Raw genomic sequence first — 26,113 nt, forward strand, 5'->3', positions numbered from 1 at the left:
ACTCAATAGTTCTGGTGCACAGACTTAGTTGCTCCATGGCATGCGGGATCCTTCTGGACCAGGGATCAAACCCAAATCGAAATGCCAAGCAGATTCTCTACCACCTAGCCACCAGAGAAACACCTCAACCAGGTTTTAACCTGTAAAAATGGCTGTTTCATGTGGTTTGACCTAATGTATATACTTGACAGTTGATAGTGACCTTTTTCTTTCATGGAGGCAGAAAAACCCTGTGTTGCACTTAGAATGAAATCCTACTCATGCTCAAAGGTCTGTAAAGCATCCTCAGCCCAAGTGACCTTAGTCCTGTTAATTCCCCTCATGGTTTCTCACCACCCCAGTCAGAGTTAATCTCTCCATCTGGGGTTTTGCTGACAGTTGGCTAGGAGTTCTGGTGAAATATACACCTTTAACTATAGCTATTTGTATTCATGAATGCCCATTAAAATTACAAATTCTTTGAGGATGTGGTCTATCACACACATCTTTGCATCTCCTAGATGCCTTTCCACATAGTAGGCACTATTAATTATTTATTGGTTGGCTACCTGGATCTTGATGCTTTTACTAATGTAGCAAAAATTGATTACGACCAGTCAGCTCTTTCAGAATTTATAACAGGGCTACAGTTTTTGCTTCATGGAACAAAAATGATTATAGTTTTTTATATTAGGATTAAGAAGGTTGTTGCCTTTTTAATCTCATGTAGCACATAGCATTTTCACAGTGTGCTTTGCATTCACATTTTCCTTTGCATTGACGTGATTCAGAAAATACTAACAGCTGATGGGCTTCTCTGGTGGGTCAGTGGTAAAGAATCTGCCTGACAATGCGGGAGATGCAAGTTCAATCCCTGAGTAGGCAAGGTCAAGAAAATACTGAGGAGGGAGGTCAAGAATACTGGAGGCAACTGGTTCCAGTATTCTTGCCTGGAAAATCCTATGGACAGAGGAGTTTGGCTACAGTTTATGGAATCATAAGAGTCAGACACAACAGTGATTAAGCTACTATAACAACAAGAGCTGACTGGTTTTCCCAGTTCTACTATGTCCCCTCAGGGGTGGAGGTAAGGGGTTCCATGGGGGCACAGAGGGTGTCACAACTACCAAAACACATGGAACTAGATCACGTGCCTGACCATAGCACATGACCAGAAGCCAAGGACTGGGAGCTTCCAGGGCAACACGCCTCTGGTGGAATTCGGCATCACTTCATCCTCCCCCGCCCCATCGTGCCCACCTGCTCCCCAACATGGGCTACTTCTCCATGAATGGACCTGATGTTCTTCCAGATGCTGAAGCCAGAAGTCTTTGAGGCCAAATGCACCCTCCCGCCTGTCACCTCACTGACCCTCGCATCTCACTGGTCATCTCTCCGTTTTTCCGTTCTGTTTCCTTCTGCTGCCCAGATGCCAAAGTCACATCCTTCATTCCTGGCTCTCCTGCTGCCTCTCTTCCCTCCTGAGACTCCTCCACCAGAGTGAGCTTTATAAGCTGCACTTCTGATCATGTCGTTCCTCTGCTTCAAATCCTTCCTGCAGGTCACACTTGCAAGTCACACCCTGCCATCCAGTTCAGCCTTCCTCTCTAGAATCTTAGTCCATCGCCCTCCCTCTGAGCTGCTCGGAGTTCCCGTCTCCCCTTGAATTTTATGTTTGCAGCTCCCTCTGAATGGTCAGCTCACACCCTCCTCACAGCCAAATCCTGCTGAATTGTGGGATTCAACTCAGGGTCTCCTTTATCATCCCTTCCACCAGGCTGGCCTGTGGTGGATCCCACAGCACCGAGCTCACCTCCAGCAGAGAAAGCGGAGCCATCAGTGCAGAAGCAGCTCACCTTAGCCGTGACAGTGTGTTTCCTTTGCTTTGCTTACTTGATATTATGTGATGCACAGATTTTTATTCTGGGTCTATTTTCTTGGTCAGGACAGTGACTAATGGTAAAGATCCAGCTCTGGCTCTTGACGTGCTAGTCCTAGCCTTGAGTATTTCTCTACTTGGCCTGTTAAAGTGGGCATGAATTTATACGTGACAGGCAGACACAGAGCCTTTTAGCTAATTACAAAGAGAACACCCCACACAGCAGCCGTCCTGCCCACTTGGAAACAAAAGTGGAGACAGATGCTTTGCTGGTGATTGAAGGTAAATCTCCTGAGGTTTCAGAATTGGGATTTAGTGACTGCAAGAGGAAAGGAATAAACAACCCATTGTCAGACAAAACTCAGGTCTGGCTATGAGCAAGGGGCAAAGCCACGCAACTTTATTAGATGACAAGTTTTTATCACAAATGATGAACAGGAGGCAAAATCTCACTTTCCCAGGGTATCAAATTTGTCATAGGCCTATGCTGTGTTCAGGGTGGTCATCTCCTTCCTACTGGAGGATGTGGGGATAGGCAACCTTCAAGACTTACCTGGATGAAGCTGAACCCTAAACAAGGTGTTAAGAACCCAAACCTAGGGATGGTGCCTGAAATATGGCAGATCTGTGACTCATGCAAGCTTAGTCATTTCAAGTTGAAGCTGTGCCAGTTCACCACCCAGTAATATTTTCCACTCAATGATCACCAATAAACAAGAGATAACCAGTCATCTCTAGATTGTGCTCAGAGCTCCAGCTCTGAGGCCCAGGCAGCTCAGAGGATCTGGAGGTGGCAAAGCAGGCCCTTTCCCTCCAGCCTATCTGCTGGCTTACACCCTCCCCCAACCCTGCCCCAGAAAACATCAACCACTGGTGCAGCTGCTCAGCATTGAGTTGAAATTGGGGGCTTTTACATATTCAGTAGGTTTCAGAGTTTAAAGAATATTACATAATTGAAATAATATTAAAAAACAAACAAACAAACAAACAGTTGCCTTTGCTCTACTGGTTGAAACTACAATTAGAAGCCAGCAGTCAACGGTGATGGGCTTCCTGAGTGGCACTAGTGGTAAAAACCCACCTGCTAATGCAGGAGATGTAAAGAGATGTGGGTTTGATCCCTGGGTCGAGAAGATCCCCTGGAGGAGGGCATGGCAACCCACTCCGATATTCTTGCCTAGAGAATCCCCACGGATGGAGGAGCCTGGTGGGCTACAGTCCATCGAGTCACAAAGAGTCACACACGACTGAGTGAGCAAGCTATTCAACAGTGATGGAATCTCTGAAACAATGGGAAGAGCACCTCACATTGAAAGTAGTTCACAGCAGACATGGGAGGTTTAGCCCAGACAGGCCAGGGCTCTCAGAGGCTGCTGTGTCCAGAGGAGGCAGCACCCAGGTGGGGCTTTGAGGGTCCCAGGTATTACAGGGCACAGCCCCTGTGAGGACTGTTCATGCTGCAAATTCAACCATCCATGAGGGAGCAGCTTGGAAGGGCCAGGGCGTTCTTGCTGCTAATTGGTTTAGTCTCAGCTCGAGTCCAGCCTCCCTTGGCAGACACAATTGTTACTATCCAAAGAGACTGAAACTCATCAGAGCTATTTGTGTCTATGTGCCAAGCCACAGAGATGATGCAGTCATGAGCACAGACCTGCGCTGAACGAGCGTGTGCCACAAACCCCTCCACATGAGAGGGGGTCATGTAGTATAGCAGGATGCAAGTGTTTTGAAGCGAAAACCTGTGAATACAAGACGACGATGCAACATGACAGGAGACAGGTGTGCTCTGCAGGCAGCCTCTCTCCATGGAAACTGCAGGGCAGGCATGCTGAACTTAGTGACATGCAGCATGCTCCCAGACTCATTGCAACCCAAGCAGACACCACCTTCCATGACTTCCATTAAACAATTTATTAAAAATTTAAAATAAGAATGCTTGTCTATTACATTTCCCTTTGTTGGAAGATGCAGTGAAATGACCAAGGGGCTGTGTGTGTGAGGGGTGTTGGCCAGGGAGGAGCGGGGATAGACAGTGACAGGTAAGGGAAGGAATACACAGCTTAATTAGCAACCGATGATGGAAACCCACCTATGCTCTGATTTTACCCTTTTGGGGGTTAGTGTTTATATTCATACATGATTCAAATAAAAACCCTGGAGATGGCTATTCCTAGTATCCCCTTTGTAGAAGTAAGACTACTGAGGGAAGCTATGTGAGTCCCCCTACGTCACACACTAGGAAAGACAGATCTCAAGGCACACTTCCAGGCTTCAAACCCAATGCTCTGTGCTCTGAATATGCTCTTTCTTCGGAAAATCATATAGATTGTGGGGACAAGATTTTCCCAAGATTATTTGGTTTCCCATGTGCATGCTATTGCCTCACATCTGTAGGGTAGAATGTTGGTTCCCATACAATGTGAATCCTGTCTGGGAGAAGTTGTGAACAGAACTTAGGGACAGGTTGCAGGCTCCTGGGCCACTGGGTGGGGGATGAAGAAAAAACTCATAGATGTCAATATTGTAATACTCACTGTATCAGCTATGTTTGATAAGCATTTCCTGTGGGCCAGACCCTTAGACCCTTAGTAAACTCCAGGAGTTGGTGATGGACAGGGAGGCCTGACGTGCTGCAGTGCATGGGGTCGCAAAGAGTCAGACACGACTGAGTGACTGAACTGAACTGAACTGAACTGCGACCCTGAGACAGGCTTCCCAGGTGGTGCTAGTGGTAAAGAACCCACCTGCCAGTGCAGGAGAGGTAAGAGACACAGGTTTGATCCCTGGGTCAGGAAGATTCCCTGGAGAAGGAAATGGCAACCCACTTCTTGCCTGGAGAATCCCACGGACAGAGGGGCTTAGTGAGCTACAGTCCATAGGGTTGCAAAGAGTTGGACATGAGTGAAGCGACTTTGTACACATGCACACAGACCCTTACACATAAGCACTCATGAAATGGTGGCCACATCCGGTGAGCACTCATAGACACAGTCCTGGGCCCCACAAAGCCTCACTTTTATCAGGAAGACCAGCAAGGGAGCCGGGGTTGCTCCCCCACCCAGCCCTCAACCCGTTCCTCACTGAGAATCTCTGGGCATTATTTAGACACCAGGAATCATCCTGATATTCACTCGGGGTTGGGGGGAGTCTTCTGAGAGAACACAGAACATGGTTCTCTCTATAGAGCAAAGGCAGGGGTCAGCTTGCCCACCCAGAATGGAGGAGAGAAGGGTGCAGAGAGCCAGGGGAGTTAAGTCATTCCTTCATCATCTGATAAATATTTGTAAGGAGCCAATGATGCGCCAGCCACTCTTCTGAGGGCTGGGACGATGGTGGTGCACAAAACAGATAAACAACCCCTGTTCTCTTGGAGATAATGGGCCTTGATCTCCTTGAATAGGCCCAGCCTGGTGGAGAGGCTGGGGGAGGGAGAGAGTGTTCTGTTTTCAGTGTAACATTGAGGAACCCAGGCCTTTGCCATCTGCAAGCCAGCAGACCCAAGGTGCAACTCAGGCCCTCCACTGTGTGCTGCGACACAAGGGGACCAGCAGAAAGAGGGGTCCTGGGACCCTGGCAGGAACTGCAGAGATGTTGGCACCAAATGTTGTGCTCTAAGTTTGTTCCTTCTGTTATCTTTCCCTTCCTAATGAAAGTTTCTAGGGAGACACGGGTGACAAATGCACCCATCTTTGTCAACACTTTTGAGTATAGATATTCTATTGAGATCCATTGAGTAGAATTATTCATCAACCCAAATAATACAACTCCCTTAAAGAATTTAAGATATCTGAAAACAGTAATCAAATTTGTAAAGTAAGGCAAAGCAATACTTAACCAAAAAACCAACAGAAAGTTATGTGACCATTTTATATTATGCAAAATTGCAATTAAATTGCAATTTGACAAATACACAAGGAAAGGGCCTAGAGCTTAATCAATGTATTATTTTTAGAACAAACTCTAAGATCAAACATGTCTCTTTCAGGGGATTTTATATGTATGATATTTCAGATCAAGACTGAAATTTCTATATTAACAAAAAAATCATCATCCTAAGCTAGAGGAGTGGAGCAGGGAAATAAACTGGTACTTTCCAGCAATTTCTTTCTGGCAGTTCTATACTGGTTACAGGAAAGAATTGCAATTTGTGAGGTAAACTCAGCAACAGCTTGGTTTTCAGAGGGAAACTGAGATACACACATACCTACCCATGGTTACTTCCTTTCAAAGAGCAAAAAAACAAACCCCAAATGCTTGAAGTGGTAATAATGGTTGGTTTTATTCAGCTGATAACAAATTTGCCCCTTTACAGGCTGAAGATGCAAACCCAAGGCAGCGGTGTAGGACTTCCTTTCCCGTGATGGGCAGGTCCCTGGATTTCACTTCTCTGACAGTCACTCTTGACACCTGCCGGCTGATCATTCAGCCCCCATGAACTTCACTCCAGTCCAACGCAGCTTCCATGGTCACAGCCCTAACCTCATCATCCACAGCATGTTTTGCCACCTGCATCTTAACCTCCCTGTCCCCTCCATTCCTGCTCCTCTTCCTCCCAGTATTCCTTCTCTGTCTCTTCTGCAGATGCCCTGGCCTCTGGGAGGCTTCATCTGGTACCCTGCCCTCCATCCCTGGTCAGGAGAGTCAGGCCTCCTCCATCAGCTAAGCCTCTCTCGTCTCGCACTGTCTTTAGAACACCCTTTACCTCTCTCAGGCTGGGCCCAGTTCAGAGATCAAGGTCTATCATCTCCATGAGAACAGGGATTGTTTCTCTGTTTTGTGCACCACCATAGTCCCAGCACCCAGAAGAGTGGCTGGCACTTCCTGGGCCCTCCAAGTACTTCTTGGATGGATGAACGAATGAATGACTTAACTCCCCTGGTTCTCTACACTCTTCTCTCCTCCCTTTTGGGTGGGTGAGCTGGTCCCTCTTGCTCCTCCCGCCATGTTCTGTGTTCACTCTAGGACTCCCTTTCCCTGAGGGACCATCAAAATGATCCCTGGTCTCTAAAGAATGCACAACCTGAGGGCCCAGCCTAGATATTCTCAGGGAAGAAGGGGCTGGGGGCCAGGCGTGGGAGCAGCCCAGGCTCCTCAGTTGGTCTTTCTGATTAGAGTGGGGCTTCCTTGAGCCCAGGGTCTGTGTCTGTGAACCTTCGCCTTCTCCAGCTGCAATCCCCATTTTCTAAGTGCTTCTAAATGGAGTCCAGTTACCTGGATGAGTGTTTGCCTCTGGGAAACACACTGCTAGAAGGCTCCTTCCTTTCCCACGTGACTTCAAGACCAATGCTTCTAGGGGGGAAGTATACCAGCCAGGGTGTGGAGGCTCACATTTGAAACCTGGTTGTAACTTGATGGCATAAGTTCATCACCCAGCTGTATGCCTGGGCGGCACTGGGCCTGGATCATAATGCACTTCATCCCTGAGTTACCTTCCTCTTCATCTGATTTGCTAGGGAATCTGGATTTGTCAAAGTTCTCAGCCCCATCTGCTTCTGGCCAATGTTCCTACTTGTTCAGCAATCCAGAGTAGAAAACAGGACCTGGGTCTGCAGTAGAAGAGGGGGCAGCACTGGAGGTGGGTGGGCCACCTAGAAAGACCCCCTGCCCCCTCCTTATGTATTTTCTAGGCTGACCAGCACATCAGAAGTGAGGAATAGTCTTTCCTAGCCTGGGGTCTCAGTGAGCTCACCCTCTGCTTCCAGCTCCACACAGCAGGAAAACATACCCAGTCTGGCTCCAGGACTAAGACAGAGGGTCTTGTCCACAGGGGTCACTTTTAGCAAGGACATTAACGGCGGGAATGGTGAAAAGAGGTTTTGAGGACTGACAAAGCCTTTAAAACCTCCAGATCTGTGAGGAGCCGGTGAAAGATGGAGAAGGCCAAGAGCTAGCGACTGGCTTTTGGCACCTTTGAGTCTCCCCAGTGAACACAGGCAGCAAAAGCCTTTATGTTTATCCGAGGTCAGCAGTGAGAATGCAGCCAACAGGGAGAGAGCAGCCCATGGAGAAGGTGGGAGGGGGAGGTGGGGAGAGGACGTGGAAAGGAGGCAGGAGGAGCCGGCAGAGACTGACAAAACCCAGGCAAGTCCACTCCCAGGGGCTGAAGCTCTGGAAAACAAATTTGGAAACATTATCCCACAAGATCTCCATTGAAGACATTAAGCCTAGAGGCCCTAAGAGACCCACTGAAGAGAGGAGGCCAGAGCCGGGATCTCAGAGGCTCAGCCGTTCTGTGAAATCAAAACAGCTTGAGCCAAAACAGCTCGTGAAGAGATAAGGGATTAAACCAAGCTTGGAACCATTTTAGATGAGAGAATCTCTAACATTCTTGAGGTCCCCATAGGAAGAGGTTTGCTCAACTTAGCAATGAGCTGTGAAAAGCAGAATTCCACTCTGGGGGTCCCTGTTGAAGCATAAAACCCCCAAAATTCTCCCACAGGCCATGTGATTGCGTTTATTCTCTTCCAGGGCTGGCAACACAGAGTGAACCCTACATTCCTTTGTTTGTGATCGCACCCCAAAATATCATACTAGGGAGTTGTTAGGTCTGGGGATTCAAAATTCACTGATAAAGTGAGTTCTTACTGGAATTCAAAAAGCAAACAGGAACTAAGAGTATTTTTATTGTACTTTTCCATCTAAAGCTTTTTCATCTTGGTTTGGATTCCAGTTGCTCCCTGGGCAGTTTTGAAAAAATAAAAAATAAAAATGAAACGGAGAAGGCTTCAGCAGCTATGAGTAATAGAGGTGAAGATACCATCGAGAAGGAAGCTGCAAGGGGCTGTGGGGCAGGTCCCTGGGTGCCTGGAGGATGTACGTACGGGTCATGTCTCAGGTCAGGGGCACTGATGTTTTATGCTGAACATTCAAAAAGTTACTTACTGGAACACCACAGTTAATATCAAGACTCCCCAAGCATGGTGTCAGGGACGCAATCTGAGGTCCCCAACAGAATTTCTCCAATTTTTCCAAATGTGTTTCAGGTGAGGAAGTGAATTTTAATACTAGGCAGAGAGTCAGGTGTTTGTGGGTCTCTCAGAATCCAAAAATGCTGAGAGGCCCATCCTCCATCTCCTGAGCACCGACTCCTGTTTGTACATAAACACGAGCCAGTATTCTCTACTTTTGTGTTCCCAAGTTGAGGGATGTTATAGGACATTACATTGTTATCTGGGTGGGCTTGGTGGCCTACGATTCTTCAGGACCGAGGAAGTAGGAAGTCTTGTCAATGGAGCATAAGAAATGAGCGTTCGACTTGGATTCCCGAGCCTCTGGGGAGGGGGTTGGACACTGTGGGAGGGGGCAGGTGAGGCTCTGAACTCCTGATTTTCTCAGCCCTCTATCTGGCACCACAGCCCATGGGAGCCAAAGATCTATCTCCTCCCCACAAACTGAAACGTGGCAAAGACGTCAATATGGTTCATTCCTAAAGGGCCACATGTGACTTTCAACTTCACCCACCCAAGGCTGCCTCCAGAACAGAGCTGGAAAAGCCACTCTGCTGACCTGTGTGGGTTTCCTTCTATGGAGCACAATGGTTCTTTCCCTCCGTATGTGGGGCTGGTGCTGCCCTTGGTTGAGGAAGAGTAGAAACGGTGATGTCCTGCCCTTCCTTTGTCTTCTGCCTAAACATCACCCAGGTGATTTGAAGTTTGTCAGTACTGTCCTTCTGATAATACACAGGATTCCTGTATTGTTGTGCGGATAACTGGACAGAAACCCAAGTGACAACACTCAGTGTTACTCAGTTGGGGAAACAGAGGCGTGGAAGATTTCGGACAGATTAGAAAAAGTGAAATCAGTGAGTTAGGCTAATTGTAGATTAAACTCTTAAATTTTAATGTCTTCATACAACAGAACTTATTTCTGTCTCCTGGTCAGTTTGATGCAGTTATTTGAGTGATGTCACAGTGTGGCAGTCAGGACACCTGGCTCCTCCCATCTTGTGGTCCAACTGTCTCCAGGGCCTTGGGCAGAGACAGCATATGGACAAGGCATCCCCGAGTTCTCAAATGCCCTGTATTGGAAATGATACACATCGTCTCCACCTGCATTCCTGTTCCAGTTCTTTACTGATGCGCAGCAAATCACCCCACAACTTACTGGCTCACAACAGTGACAACATTCATTTTGAACTTGCAATTTGGACAGGGCTCGGTGGGGACAGCTTGTTTCTGCTCCGTGTGGTGTCTCCTGGGATGTCTTGGAGGCTGAGGGCCGCAGTTGTTGGCCACCTCACCTCCTCTGTTGCAGGCTAGCATCCATGGTACATCAGCTGTGGCTGTAGCCAGAGCTTGTATACTTGAAACTTCCACGTGGCTGCCAGGCTGCCTCACAGCCTGGTTCCTGGGTTCTCATGGTGAGGGTCTCAAGAGGACAGGTCAGAGGCTGCCTTTTATGACTTGGTTTGCTAAGCCTCATGGTCCACCCAGACAGAAGGGAGAGGACCTAGACCCCACGACTTGATACCGGAGTGCAGCATCACACACTGTAAGACATGAGACAAGGGTCCTCTTGATGTGGTTGTCTACAGATTACACATTAGCCGCAACCCCATCCGTGAGGACCAGTCTCTTGAGGACATCTAGATGCCAGGTGAGCTTAGGAAATACAGCTGGAGCTGGGCAGCCACTTCAAAGTGATAGCAATGGCAGGAAAGCCCTTCTGGGTTGTAGCAAGCTGGCCACATGCAATTTTTTCATGTCATGAATGGGTCCGTTGTAATGCTCACACATCCTATGGAAGGGAGGCATCTCAGACAGGGCTTTGGCAGAAAAAGCAGAGTCATGCTGTGAATGCATGAGGTTCTGTTTAGGGAGAAAGTGTGATCACATGCTGCCCAGGCAGCTTCTGTACACTTTCCATCTTTAACATGGTCCAGTGGAGCCAGCCGGGCTAGACAAACCTGGGCTCAGCCGAGCAACTGCAGAAACAGGGCGAGTGGGACAGGCTGTGCCTTCCCCTGCTATTCTCCCTCCTCTTCCTCTGGCCCCTTTGTTGTTAGAGCTACTCTGATTTCCTGTGGATGCAAAGCATCACAGTGAAGCAAGCAAGGCACTAGAACATTTATTCCACCGTGTAGTTAACAAATTTAATGAGCACCTACTATGTGCCAGGCTCTGGAGAAACCCTGTGAACTAGACAGACAGGAGGTTGTGGGGGTGGGGACCCCGGCCGTGGGCTTTATGCCTGATTTCAGCCAGAATCTGGCATGAGTGTGCTGCGCTCGGAAAGACAGGTGGGCGGGTCACAGAGTCTACTGACCTCTGCAGCAGACTGGTGGCAGGTCAATTAACCTAATTTAACTGCCTAACTGGTAAACTACACACTCCCTGTGTCAGATGTGTAAATCAGTGCTGACAGATGACATGATAGGGATATTCTTGCTGTACACTTATCTGGGGGCAATTAATTATAACGGTCTGGAGTGGCATTTGTGCCTTGAAATACAGAGGCAGCTGAAGAAATTCTGTACATACTGCTGAAGCAAATGCAAAGCTAATTTGCATTTAATTGTAATCGGCATTCATTTAGGGTCCTGGCAGCTGAGCCACACTGCGTGTCAGTCAGACACCTTGGTGGATCATGAAGTTACCCTCTTGAGTGTTTCAGGGACGCTGACTGCATCAGTAACAAGTGGCGTTTTGGAATCCAGCTCAGAAATGAGACAAACTATGAAAGAAACGTCAAAATCAGGAATGGAGAAAATTGCTGAGTGCCTTTGGAAAAGCTTCTCCCCACCCACTCTTGAAAAAAAAAATCCCAGATCTTCTTTTATCCACCCTTTCAGCTGTAGCTGTAGAGCTAAAGCGTGTTTTGCTAAACAGGCAGAGAATGAGTGCTATTAACAAAGAACACATCAAATGTGGGACAACTTCATAGGAAGGGCTTAGAGGGAAAAAATAAAGAAATCAAGCGCCCAAGCTCTTGCTGGTTTTGATGCCTGTCACGGGAGAAGACTTCATTGGCCACTGAGGGAGATTAATTGTTGTTTTTCTAGGAAGTTGGAAGCCACAGTACAGGATGTGTCTCATTTGAGTGTATAAGAAGTGGCCATAAAATCAGAAGACTTAAGCAATATTCAAAAACGGGCATCTGCATTCAGTTGTGTGCTCTCCCTTTCTAAGTACTTATCGTGGGTGGCTCTAGACTTAAACTGACTGTGTCATTACTTGAAACATTCTTGGAATCCCTCTTCAGAGGCTAAAGCATATTCTCATTGAATACTTTTGTTGTTCTTGTTCAGTCACTCAGTTGGATTCGACTCTTTGCTACCCAATGGACTGCAGCAAGCCAGACTTCCCTGTCCTTCACTATCTCCTGGAGTTTGCTCAAACTCAAGTCCATTGAGTTAATGATGCTATGCAACCATCTCCTCCTCTGTTGCCCTCTTCTTTTTCTGCCCTCAACCTTTCCCAGCATCAGGGTCTTTTCCAATGAGTCGGCTCTTTGCATCAGGTGGCCAAAACATTGGAGCTTCAGCTTCAGCTGCAGTCCTTCCAATGGATGTTCAGGACTGATTTCCTTTAGGATTGACTGGTTTGTCTCCTTGCTGAGAGTCTTGAGAAGACTCTCAAGAGTCTTCTCCAGCACCACAGTTTGAAAGCGTAAATTCTTTGGTGCTCAGCCTTCTCTATGGTTCAACTCTTACATGTGTACATGACTACTGAAAAAAGCATAGCTTTGACTATATGGAAATTTGTCAGTAAAGTGATGTCTCTGCTTTTTAATATGCTGTCTAGGTTTGTCATAGCTTTTCTTCCAAGAAGCAAGCATCTTTTAATTTCATGGCTGCAGTCACCATCCGCAGTGATTTTGGAGCCCAAGAAAATAAAATCTGTTGCTGTTTTCATTTTCTCCCCATCTATTTGCCATGAAGTGATGGGACCAGATGCCATGATCTTTGTTTGTTTGTTTGTTTGTTTTAATACTTTAGCTCTAAAATAATTTAGAGCCAAATCTGGATCCCATCTAATAAAAATGTGTGTGTGTGTGTGTGTGTGATATGCAGTGAGAATGGTTTTCTTATGTGGAGTTGACGCTGGCTCTGAAGCCATTCCTTGAGGAGTGCTCCTGCACTTGTTTGAAAGATAATGACCTTGCTGGAAGATGTCTATGGCCTAATATCTCCCATGCTTCTTTGGCTGTAGGATCCTTTCTTTATACATCTTTATTAACAGCCCATGTAACCACTGTTCCTCAAAATGTCCTTTGGGAAATGCTAAACTACAGCCATTACAAAGAAAGGGACGCACAGGAATACTCGGGAAGATGCAAGGGACTTCTGGTGAGACAAAGTAAATTGACTTTGTGTATCTCTTTTTTTTTTCTCCCAATATGCCAACAAAGGAATACAAAAGATACATTCTCCAAAGCAGTAGAAGGCAACAGTGGGCAAAGGATTGCAATATATTCCTGGGGAATGAAGAAGCCCACAGAAGTGGCAAAGCCTTAAGAAAACGGAGGGAGCTAAAACCTAAAACCTAGATTCCCTGAGAGGAGATGTCATAGAAAGGTGAGCTGGTTTGCACCCAAGGAGGCGCAGACCTGGGAGGTACAAGATATTGCTCTGAGACAGTTTGTGGATGAGATACTAGTACAGACTGAATGTCTGTGTTCTCCCCAAATTCATATGTTGAAACTCTTAACTCCCTGATGGGATGGTATTAGGAGTTGGGGCCTTGGGGAGGTGTGAGGATAGAGCCCTCCCCAGCAAGATTAGTGCTCTTATAAGACTGCCTCTGTTCTCTGCCAGGTGAGGACACAAGAAGTCAGCGGTCTCACCAGAACCTGACCTCCAGAACCATGAGAAGTAAATTTCTGTTATTCATCAGCCCTTGGTCTATTGTATCCTGATTTAGCAGCCTGAGTAGACTGAGAAAGGTGCTGTAATAGGAAAGCAGGTAGAAGGTCTACCTGAAGAATGGTTATGTCCCCGGCAAGTTCCCCTCTCTTGTGTTCCCCTCCTGTCAAGAACTAGAAGCTGATTCTTCCTTGGGAAAATTGAAGTTGAGAGGCTACGAATTTCAAGACATCAGACAAAGATGTAAAGAGGGACAAAGTGGAGAAGGACACACCTGGGAACAAGGAGATTAAGTCTTGGTTTGGCAGAAAAGTTCATTCAGGTGTATGTTACAGAAAAATCCAAATGAAACCGATAAATGCATTTATAAAGTATGATGGCTTCAAATATCCCCCTCCCCCACCCTCCTCCTGTGGGACTGCTAGCCAAACGTCTGGAAGGCAGGAGGTCAGAATGTAGAAAATTCACCTATGGAGGGATTTGAGGCCCCAGAGGAATGCCTGCATGTACTGACATTTGGGCATTCTTCCCTTAAAAAGGCTGGGTTGTTGAGTCTTCATCTTAAAGTAAAGCCCTCTATTTTGTTCTGGCCACCATCACTCATGCCCAGTGAAGCCCCATCAGGCTTTCAGTACCCCACCTTTAAATCCAAGAAACTGGTAAAGCTTATAAGCATTTAGGAATGCTTCTGTGAAACAAAAACAAAACAACAACAACAACAAAAACAGAAATAGCGACACTGAAGAAAACAGAGATAATGTAGGGAACAGAAGAAAACAAACAAACTCAGTATTAATAGGCTTGCAAGATAAGCGATGCTTTTCCATTGAAACTAGAATCCATTACTGTGAAAAAAAAGAATAAGATATACACCAAAAGCACAGGCAGGAAAAGGAAAAAAAAAAATTGATAAATTAGACTTGATCAAAAGTTTTGTATATCAAATGACACTATCAGAAAGTGAAAAGAGAACCCATAGAATGGGGAAAATATTTGCAAATCACATACCTGATAAGGATTAAAATTCAGAATATGTAAAGAATTCTTAAAACTTAACAAAAAATCCCAAACAACTCAGTTTAAAAGTACTCCAAAAGGCATTTCTCCAAAGAAGATATTCAAATGGCCAATGAGTTCATGAAAAGTTATCTAACATTGCAAATTATTAGGAAAGTGTAAGTCAAAACTATAATGTGATACTACTTCACATCTGTTAGGAGGGTTATTTTTTTTTTAAATATCAGTAAATAATGATGAACCTCTTGTGCATTTAGGAAGGTAAAATGGTGCTGCCACTGTGGAGAACATTATGACAATTCCCCCAAATTAAACAGAATTATCTTATGATCCAGCATCCACTCTGGGGTATAGACTCCTGACAACTAGAAGCAGAGACTTAAACATGTTTGTGCACCAGTGTACACAAAAATATTTGTATACCAATGTTCATAGCAGCATTACTCACAATAGTCAAAGGGAGAAACAACTCAAATGTTCATTGACAGACAAATGGATATATGTACAGTGGAATATAATTCAGCCTTAAAAAGGAGTGACATTCTGACACATGCTGTAACAAGGAAACATTTATGCTAGGGGATATATTACTAAGTCAGGCACAAAAGATTAAATATTTCATGATCCCACTCATATGAGGTACCAGAAAGTAGAATGTTGGTTGCCCAGGGCCATTGGGAGGGGGTGGGGGCACGAATGGGGAGTTATTGTTTAAAGGGGACTGAGCTTTGGTGTGGATGATGAAAAAATTCTGAAAATGGATAATGGTGGTGGTTGCACAACACTATGCATGTACTTGTACCACTGAATTACATACAAATGGTCAAAATGGAAAATGTTTATATATTGTTGTGGTTGCTGTTTCAGTTGCTAAGTCATCTGATTTTTAGCAATCCCATGGACTGCAGCCCGCCAGGCTCCTCTGTCCACGGGATTTCCCAGGCAAGAATACTGGGTTACCAGTTCCTCCTTCAAGGGATCTTCCCAACCCAAGAATCGAACCATCGTTTCCTGCATTGGCAGGTGGATCCTTTACTGCTGAGTCACCAGGGAAGGCCATGTTACATGTATTTTATCAGAATTTAGAAAAAAAAGTAAAGGAGAAAAAATGATAAGAAAGAGATCATGGAAATTAAAATTAGGACACCCCTTCTTCTAATATTTTATTAGAAAAATTAGAAGATAGGAAATATCCCCCCCCCCAAAAAAATAAATAAGAGGACAAATGGAGGAAAAGAAATGAAGATCTAGAAAATTTTAGATTGAATCAGGAAGTTCTGTGTCTAATTCCCAGGAGTTCCAGAAACAGAAAACAGAGTGCATACAATCATGAAAGGATTAATACAAGAAAATTCCCCAGAAATGAAGGGTATGATGTTGTCTAGATCGAAAGGGCCCGTGATGGACTCAGGGAAACATACCAAGGGCTGAAGAAAAGTCTGCACAGGGCACACTGTCGTGAAACTGGGGTAATGAAATGACCCGAAAAGATTTCAGAAAACATGTCACACGCAAAGGACTGGAAGGGGGACAGCACTGATGTCTCTGCAGTGACACTGAGAGTTTGGAGACACAGATCAAGGGGCAAATTCTAAAAACTGGGTAAGAATGTGCAGGTAACCTTGTTGCAGGCTGCACTGAATCCTTATAAGATTATTTGTTCCCTAAGGCCCTCCTCTGTTGGCCTGTCAGACTAAGAAAGGGTCTTTGCCATCACTTTATTAAAGGCGTTTTCAGTTCCCTTTTCTTAAATTTCAGCTTTATGGAGGTGTAACTGGCATATAGAGCTGTAAGATATTTAGAGCGTCACTATGGGGATTTGATGTGTGGGTACCTGGGATCATCTGCTCCCAGGACTGCATGAGAGTCTGTCCCAGAAAGGGAGGAGTCCAGAGAAGAGATAAATGACTCAGCTTCCTTTCTTTATTCTCCTGGTTTTGAGGCCCTGGAATATCCTTGGCCTCTGACTTCCTGTTTTTCGGTTTACTCTCTCCTTTGGCAAAGTTCATCCACCAATAGCTTCCTAGGGAAATGGAAAATTTGAGGCCCTATGTGCCAGCAAAGCCTTAGTTCTACCTTGAAATTTACTGGACAGTAAATCACCTAAGAAACAGAGGACCCCAAGGTAAATCTGTCCAAGGAGGGTAGGTGCTCAGTTAAGCATCTCTGAGGGAGCCTGTGCTGTGTCCATACAGAACTGTGGATGCAGGGAGAGAGTGACATGGACACACATATAGGCGTGGCAGAACTACTGGAATGTCTGGAGGGGAACTGGGATCCACACAAACAAAAGCGGACAATGAACTGAATGGAGTGATTATTAACCCCTGGAAAAGAAGTGTGTGCGAAAGGAGTATTGACCTGTGTGCTAATCGGCTCAGTGTGTGAAAGTCACTCAGTCTTGTCTGCCTCTTTGTGACCCCAGGAACTGTAGCCCGCCAGGCTCCTCTGTCTGTGGAATTCTCTAGGCAAGAATGCTGGAGTGCGTTGCCATTTCCTTCTTCTTCCTGACCCAGGGATTGAACCCACCTCTCCTGCACTGCAGGCAGATTCTTTACCATCTGAGCCACCAGGAAAGCCTGATGGGCTCAGTAGTGAAGGATAATTGTATATTGATACCTGGTTGACTATTGATAAAACTCAATACTGTGATAAACCTGAGTTGGGAGGGTGGAAAAAAGCAGCAGGGATGGGAGGGGGGCGGGTGGTGAGAGGTAAGTTCTTATACACCATGGTGGGATTTAATAGTTAATGTCTAAACTGACAAACCAAGAATTAGAAATAGCAATATATTATTTAGAAATGTGATTGTAAACACTTGAGGGAAATCAAAAGAACTGATTATAGTTAACTCTGGGGACCATGCCTAGATCATTTGATTGGATTTTTTTGAAAGCTGTGTGTGATGCAAACATCTGTGTTTGATAAAAAATGTAAATTAACCAGCATATTCTCAATTTATGAAGATCTGTGAAATAGAAAAGTTCCTCAAAAGATAAGGTTATATGATTTGCATATTAAAATCAGAGATGTGCTTGTATGGGTTGAGCCTCTGAAAGACTTCCGCTGGTTGCTCTTGTATGGAGATGGTTCACCAGCCCTGTGGTACACCAATGACTACCATAGCCCAGGACACCAGGACAATCACAGTCCCCTCAGTAGTTCATTTTGGAATTTTGAAATTTATAATCGATCATCTCTTTTGTTCTCTTCTCTCCCACTTTTCACTTCTGATATTCCATGATCTCATAGGGTCGCTCAGGTACGTGATGATGGTTGGGGGGCCAAGCCCATTTTAAGGATGGCACCAGGTACCTGGCAATTCTGATTGCAAGTCTCCTGAGGGCAGAGACTTTGAATTATTCAATTAAATACACACTTAACTGAATCTCTATTGAAGGCATGATCCTTGCACTAGATAAACAAATATGAGCAAAGTAGCATCCTTGATGTCAAGGCAGAGATGGTCATGGTTACTCATAATGCCGAAGCTAGACATTTAAAGTATTTTAATAGACAAATTGGGGAGAAAACTTCCTACGTGGTGCTAGTGGTCAAGAACCCACCTGCCAATGCAGAAGATGCCAGAGTCAAGCGTTTGATTTCTGAACCGGGAAGATCCCTTAGAGGAGGACATGGCAACCCACTCCAGTATTCTTGCCTGGAAAATCCCATGGACAGAGGAGCCTGGCAGGCTGCAGTCCACAGGGTCGCGCAGAGTCGGAGATGACTGAAATGACTTAGCATGCATAGAGACAATGTCTTAGCCTCAGTTCTTTACCTAGGGGTGCTCTTCCAGGGAGTCCCTTGCCTGGAACAGTCTGTGGGCATGTGTATTTGGGGTAGGATGGCTCTGGCCTGTCTTGTCCCTCATTAGTCAAAGTATGCCCTAGGCAGGACATCACCTGCACTGCCGGCCTTTGAGCAGGCGAGATCCTACCCTGAACAGGGAGCAGCTTAGAGTTTGGAAGGGACAGGAGAAACAGGCCCTCTGGGGGGCTGGTCAGGTGGGGCCAAGGACTGGGCGCCAGACTCTGCATTGAACTAACAGCTGAGGGTCGGGACTTAGGGAGTGGACTGTGGTGGAGGAGGCACGAAAACCTGGCTGAGTGCAAGCACTAACCCACTCCCAAGCAATCCTACCCTCTGAGCTTGCAAACAGCTCAGCTTGTAAATATTAGCAATTCTGATTGTTGACCAGGAAGTGTGATGTCATTTTTTTATTTTTTAGTCTAAATAAAGGAAAACAAGATCTCTCTCAGATCAAGGCAAGCAGTCCTGGCAGATGAGTTTATCAGAAGACTGTAAGCTCCCGGAGTGTCTTTTTCTCTTTGGTCCTGGGACGAGAGAATCAATACATTCCTGTTGATTTATTAGATGAATAGACCTTATGGGAAAAAAAATAAAATAAAATTACACAATCTGGATCGGCTATTCTAAAACCTTAGTGTCCCCTGGATGGGAGTTTGCGTTTTTTAAGCAAGTTCGAGGTGATCCAGGTGTGGGTGGTTTGTGGACTAAAATAAGAGCAACACTGCTGAAACCTGGGGGTTTGTGGCCATATGGATATGACCTGTAGAAGGTCACACTTTATGTTTACTCGCAGCGGGGCCACACCTACCGGGCACAGCTGCAGATACCACATTTTCCTTCCTATCCGTGAGGGGTTGGAGCAACATTTGCTACAGAAAAAGGAACTTGATCACAATGGTAACAAATAACTTGTAAACAAGCCGAGTATAGAACTGTCTAAACAGTGTGGTTCCCGCAGTCCCATTTTGGGCTCGAGAGTCCCATTTCTCTCCCTAATAACCCCATCCCCTAGGATTGAACTTCATAAGCATTTCTTAGGCACTGACTCTGTACCAGGCTCTGTGCCTCGTTCTGGAGACGAAAGGTATTTAAGACACAAAGTTGTTCAAGCCTTAAAACCTTCCACTGCATTGGCACTTCCTGTGGGGGAAAAATGCGGCCTTGTCCCCTGTGAATCCAGTCGCCAGACACGTGCCTGTGAAATAAGCAATGGTGAGCAGGTGAAGACTGCTGAGGTGTGAACCTGGGAAAACCACTTTTGTTCATCTGAGACAGTGAGACACTTTGTTGTTTGCGTCACTTCAGTGGGAATGGATGGCCATTCTTGCCTGGGGGCTCTGAGCCTGTGGGTCACTTTGACACAGAAGCAGCCTTGGTGTCCAAAGCAGGCGATAAGGCCTTTGAAGACAACATTCCACAGTTATCTCAACTTGGCAGTTTCCAAGGAAACAGGACCCTGAGTCCACTTAGCACTGCTGGTAATCAGACTGTGATGTCCCCAACATAAGCTAAATAGAACAAGTTTCTGATGGGACCCAGCTGAGGCCACATGGGGTGCCTCCCAGGGCAATACCACAGCTGGGAAATGATGAGTGACCTCCCTTCTCAGAGCAATCACTGCTTTTCTTACCTAATAACAACGTTCCCAATGACTGCCTCAGCCCCACTTCATCCTCCCTCCCCTGGGTGATGAGTCCTGCTCTGCAGGTTTCTAAACTGCCTGCAGCCTGGCAGCCTCCACTGCAGAGCAGTTCCCTCTCCCCCAGTCTCTCTTTAAATCACTCTGCACCACCCCACCTCCCCTGTGATGAGCTGTCCCACACCCTGCGGTGTTTGATCATCCTTGATGTAGCAAGTTATAAACCTAAATTTGTTTGCCTGCTGGCGTGTCCATGGTGGTCTTTATCTGATGGGCTTTATCAAAGCTTGTGTGTACCTTTGTGTGCGCGTGCATGCATGCTCAGTTGCTTCAGCTGTATCTGACTCTCTGCAATCTCATAGACTGTAACCCGCCAGACTCCTCTGTCCATGGGATTTTCCAAGCAAGAATACTGGAGTGGGTTGCCATTTCCTTCTCCAAGGGATCTCCCTGACCCAGGGATTGAACCTGTGTCTCCTATGGCTCCTACATTGGCAAGAGGATTCTTTTACCACTGAGCCACCCGGAAAGCCCCTTATCAAAGGGCAAGGGCTGGCAAAAGTGAGATTCTTTCCTTCCCATGGCTCACTGGCAAATGTTTTACAGGATCTCAGATAAGAAAGGAAAAGGAAAGAGCACCGATTCGTAGTGTTTGCCTATTTGTGTGGTGGAAATATTCTCTCTTGGGTCAATTTCAAGCTACTGATATGACTTCACTGAATGCTGAGTTGGGAAGAGACCCATGTAATCAGCTTTTGGTGGATTCATACTAGTGGGCTCAAGCACATCTTGGCCACTTTCTCACCCGTCTTCCTCAAGCAGCAACATATTTTTTGCTCATTCAGTTTTCCAGATTTTGTTTCCCCCTGGAGTAGCATAAGATTTTTTTCTTTCCCTGCATTTGGGTAAGGAATCTGGCACCTGGCTGATTTATAAGCAAGTCCTGAGAAATGTCATGACTGAAATAAAAACTCATGGACAGTGAACTCACATATAAAAGCAGGCAAATAGCAAAGAACCCAGGGTTTTAGAGACTAGCAAACACACAGTTGGGCTTCCCTGGTGGCTCAGCTGGTAAAGAATCCGCCTGCAACATGAGAGACCTGGGTAGATCCCTGGGTTGGGAAGATCCCCTGGAGAAAAGAAAGGCTACTCACTCCAGCATTGTGGCCTGGAGAATTTCATGGACTACATAGTCCATGGGGTTGCAAGAGTAGGACACGAATGAGAGAATTTCACTTTCAACACACATTCACGTGTCCCAGTCAGGTGCCTCACTGAAGGTGGTTTTCTGGCCAAGGTAGAGGGCAAATGATTTCGTCCTGGAGGAGAGAGACATCCCCTCTTAAGATAGCAACCCCAGTTCATCTTCCTTTGGCCTAAATTTAATCTACCAAACCGATAGCAAGACCTGCCTTTTTTCTTTTCTTTTTTTTTAAATTCTACAAAGAAAACGATCTTTGCGGAATACCCAAGGAGTAATTATAGATAATGGTCCACGATCTGGCAGCTTACAAGTTCAGCCACTTGGCTGAGAAATGAATTCCCTGTCTGCTACTACAAGACCTCATTATGTGCTGCACTGGTGAATTCATAATGAAAAGACTTAAAAAGTGTCTGATAGCAAAAGAAGCTCCTTTCTTAGCTTGACTGGCCTCCAGAGCAGCGCCCTAGGGAACTCAATGCAAATTTCCAACAAGATTACCAGCAGCTTCTTATCATCCCCTTGGAATGCTGGGAATGTGGGAACTGTGAAAAGCCCACAAAGATGGAAATACCGTGGTTAAAGGGAGAAAAAGAGAAATTTTCAGTTTGATGAAGAGAAAGAAAATGGTTTAAGGTAGGCTGAGAGAATTGGTATTATTTTTCTAAAAAAGCATAAGCCCTTTTGACAAGATCACAAAGAAAATAGATCTCACGTTAAGTCAGTACTTTGCTCGACAGAGCTACATAGTATCTTGTGCTGAGGGTACCAAATAAAGTTCACCATCTACTGAGGGAGAGAAGTCGTCAAGTCAGCCACTTACTTCTTTGCTTTCAGACTCAATCTTAAACTTTTCCCTGCAAGCTGTGTCTCTGAGCCAGGCTCTCTGAGTCACTGGCTTCAGGTCAGTTTCAAGGTGGTAGGAGCACCAGCAGTAGAATGAAAAATGGAAGATGCTAGGATAGCCATCACCATTTGTCTCTATTTTGGGTGGTGACCCAGGGGTGCCAGCTCTCATGGACCAGATCTGGCTAGGTAGCCTTGGTTTCTGAATTCTGAGAGCAGTTATTTTTCCTTCATTCCTCCAGCCCCACCCAGCAGGTAGCTAGCAGCTGTCCAGTGTCATTACAATCTGCATTGCCTCATTGTCCCCTCTTGAGCTTGTCAGCTCTCTCAGTACCTTTGTAACTAGTTTATTGCACTGAAGTCTTGGAATGTTCAACTCCTATTGAACTTCCTAGAGTGACCTTGATTTAATTATCTACAGGTTGACCTATATAGAAAGTGTAACAAATAGTTATAGTTTATGTGATGTTGCTAGAAGTGGTCTGTGCTTATGCTATGGGGACCTAGAGTGGCTCTCTTTCATTTGTGGGGACCAGGAAGGCTTATCCTAAGTGGAAAATTTGAAAATGAGCTCCGAAATTGAGTTGGAAGTTCTGAGGCAATCAGTCAAGGAGGATCAAGCAGGAGGAGACTGAGTATTCCAATTGTTTGCAAAAAGCAAGGCAGGGTGACAGGGGATAGTGTTCTAGAGGAATGTCAAATAATCAGAAATTTTTGAAGAATGGGTCAGGCACAAAGCACGTAGCTTTCTTGGAGGTTAGCGATTTGGATTCTAGTCTTTTTCTTCTAAAAAACTTTTGGCTATCCCCTACAGCTTAAGTGACCTTAGTTCCCGGATCAGGGATCCAACTTGCATCCCTTGCATTGGAAAGCAGAGTCTTAACCATCGGACTACTAGAGAAGTCCCCAGATTCAAGGTTCTATGACTGCAGATGTCACTACTGCCATAGAAGCCTTCAATTTCCCAGGACTCAGAGGATGGGAACAACCACTTGGGAAACAGCTGGAAAAGTCACTACTGTGCACTGACTCTTATTCATTCTACCGATGTGAAGGACCATTTGCCTAGCTGGCACCCAATGGACCCACCCAGTGGAGGAACTTTAAACTATGTGCTTAATGTGATATCAATATTACCTAAAGTCTCTAAATTGCAAGGCACTCTCATTGAAAGTCAGATAGTGACTTCCTGGAAGATTCACTTGCTTGCCGCCATTTTATCAGGGTGGGGGTGGAGAGGCAGAAAGAGAATTCCCAACTCACTGCTTGCAAAAAGCCCAGAGTACATCTGTTAAATCTTTTTCTTTCGATTATAGCAAAAAATGCCTAAAATTTAATTTTTATTTCCTCCCCAAATATACACATACCAAAGGCAACTGTGGCCTTTCTGCTGGGGGAGGTCACAGATTTCAGTTTGGGAAACATATGTTGGAATCTGCCACTGACACCGTAGGATTAATGCAGAAGGATCCTCTTGATTCAAGGGTGGTATTTACATTTCTATGCCATAAAGTGTCTTTACTTCCCAGCAGAGTGAATTTTCAAAGATGATTCTCATTCACTCATGACTTAATACTTCCCCACAGCTTGGTGAGGCAGTCGAGGCAAATGGAGAGGGTGCAGTTACTTGCCAGAGAGCTTCTAATAGACTCCCATCAAGACCAGGGGTGGCATCTAGGCCTCTATTTTTGGCACTTTCTACAGTCTTTGTGGGGATGGGATGGCTGCTGTCATAGCAAGTTTAGGCGCTGAAGAGTTCCAGGGCTAACATTCCATTCAAAAACACAGAAGCTACCTGGTTGACTCTGGTTCTCCCTTAGACTACATTTAGAAGGCCATGTTCAAAGAGAGATGTTCAACCTGAGACAGAGCCTCCAAGGCTTTCCTTTCTCACTACCAACCATCTGACCCCAAGAGAAATGCCCTTCTGACCCCTACTGGCTGTGGTGGCACATGCACTGAGCAAGCACAGAGAATCATATGAGAGCTGGTGTCGGAAATACTCTCCCAAACACTCTCCCGCTATGATTGGACGAGAAGGTTAAACATAGGAAAGCTTGACTCAGTCCTGATTAAACATGCTGGGAAGACAGAAACAAATAATCACCCAGTATATAGCAATAATGGAGCAACAAAGTAAATATTAAGGCAGAGGCTTGCTATCAATATTTAACTAGCAGATTAATGTACAGAGGACGCACTTTGGAGAATAGGAGGGTGACCAGAGAGGCGGAAATGGCTCAATTATGATACAGTGTCACAGCCTGGGAAGAGGTAGGGGCTGCCTGCATTGTTTAACCTGAGGTTACCAGCACACATCAGAGGTAATCAAGGGTGATTAAGCAGGGGGAGGATGATGAGAGATAATTCTAGGCTCATTAGCATAAAGAATTTGTTGCGAGTATGGAATAGAGACATGCTGTAAATTCTGGCTGAGATTTCATCCCTATGATACCTGCATATTTGTGTCTCCCTCATCAAAAATTCTCTTAGGTTTTTTCCGTCCTTTATTTGCTCAACTAGGACAAAGAATCTTAAGGACCACTTCGCATCTTGGGGCAATGCTTCCAACTACGACTTAACCTAATATTCCTGTCTTGTGTTCATGCAAAGAAATCTATTTCTTAGCCTATTACTTTCCAACCACTTCTCAGAATGGGGAAACTGTCTAAGTATTGCACACCAGATATTTTTCATGGTAAGTGTGGGACCTTCTGAATTAAAGACTAAAGTGTGTATTAACATATCAAAGCAGCCGTGATTCTTAAAGAAGGATGTAGTTGTATATAGCATTTCCTGAAAACATTAGTCCCTCAGAACCATTTTTATGGGAGCATCTTAAATAACCAAGATTCCATGGAAGGCTTTTGATGAAGGGTTTTCTCCTCCTATTGTCTTCCTCGGTCATCCCACCAGTTTCAGTTACTGGGTTACCTCTACAATATTTTGTTCCTCCTTCCTTCATGTTTGGGGTGAGATGGCCACCAGCTGATTTTCTAGGATCTTTGTAACAGGAGTGAAAATGCCTGAGGAGACCCCATCCTCAAATGTGCACACTCTGGAGCCTTCCCCAGAGCACTGAACACATGAATGTACTTTATCCTTAGAAGTTAGAGTAACATGCAGACACTTCAGCACTTAATAAATTAAAAAAAAACAAAAAAACAAAAAACCACCCTGTTCCTCAACAGGAAATGACAAATTTCAATCCCACTGGGACTGCATCATATTCTGATACCATTGCTCCAAAGCTAATGAAATGTGAACCTCTTGGAGGCCAGGAATGCAAATGATCACCTCTTCATGATTTAATACTTGAACGTCTCTGAGTTTTCTCCTGGCTCCCTCTGGCATCTTGTTCTCCACTCCATTCTGAGTCTCACTAAGAATTTCTCCAGAAGCTGCACAGAAACAGGGATGTTTGGTCCTTAAGGCAGGGATTTATGCATCAGGAGATTAAAACCAATGAGAGAGAATTTCAGGGGTTAGGTTTCTCTAGAAAGAGCTCTGTTTCATTCCTGTCTTGGATACTATGGATGAATAATGCCAGTAATTCTGTTCTCAAAACTATTTTGTTCTTTATTAAGTTATTTATTAAACCTGTAATGATGTTAGTTTGTTCAGCCATTTGGCTTAAGTTTGAAAGTCCTATTTCTGTCATATCCTGTTATTTTATTTTCTAATTATAAGTTTTTGCTTATTCATATTCTATATATAACACCAAATAACTGTTGTTGCTTTGGTTTCTTGATTTATGTTTTTTCCTAGATTGTGGTTTTTTTTTTTTTATGATGTTTTTGTGTTTTCTGTTATTTATCTGGTGCCCAGATGCTTCTCTTTATCCTGTTTATGCTTGGACCACTGAGCCTGGACCATATCTTTGCTCTGACATAGAATGGCTAACTCTTGACTTTCTCCTCACTCTGTCTGATG

The 26,113-nt window shown here is 45.2% G+C and overlaps 2 long non-coding RNA genes across 13 annotated transcripts in view; one reads left to right on the forward strand and one right to left on the reverse strand.

The window, feature by feature from the left end:
* LOC122448547 overlaps positions 1–15,600 on the forward strand; it is a 109,852-nt gene extending 94,252 nt beyond the window's left edge. For all 7 annotated transcript variants that reach the window (XR_006271663.1, XR_006271665.1, XR_006271661.1 and 4 more), the window contains 2 exons: positions 13,208–13,373; positions 13,614–15,600. This is a non-coding gene — a long non-coding RNA (uncharacterized LOC122448547). The remainder of the gene's footprint in view (positions 1–13,207; positions 13,374–13,613) is intronic.
* The window catches only part of LOC122448546, a 121,490-nt gene that overhangs the window by 93,190 nt on the left and 2,187 nt on the right, over positions 1–26,113 (reverse strand). The window lies entirely within an intron of this gene.

This window comes from Cervus canadensis, chromosome 10, assembly GCF_019320065.1.
Source record: "Cervus canadensis isolate Bull #8, Minnesota chromosome 10, ASM1932006v1, whole genome shotgun sequence".
NCBI classification, from domain to species: Eukaryota; Metazoa; Chordata; class Mammalia; order Artiodactyla; family Cervidae; genus Cervus; species Cervus canadensis.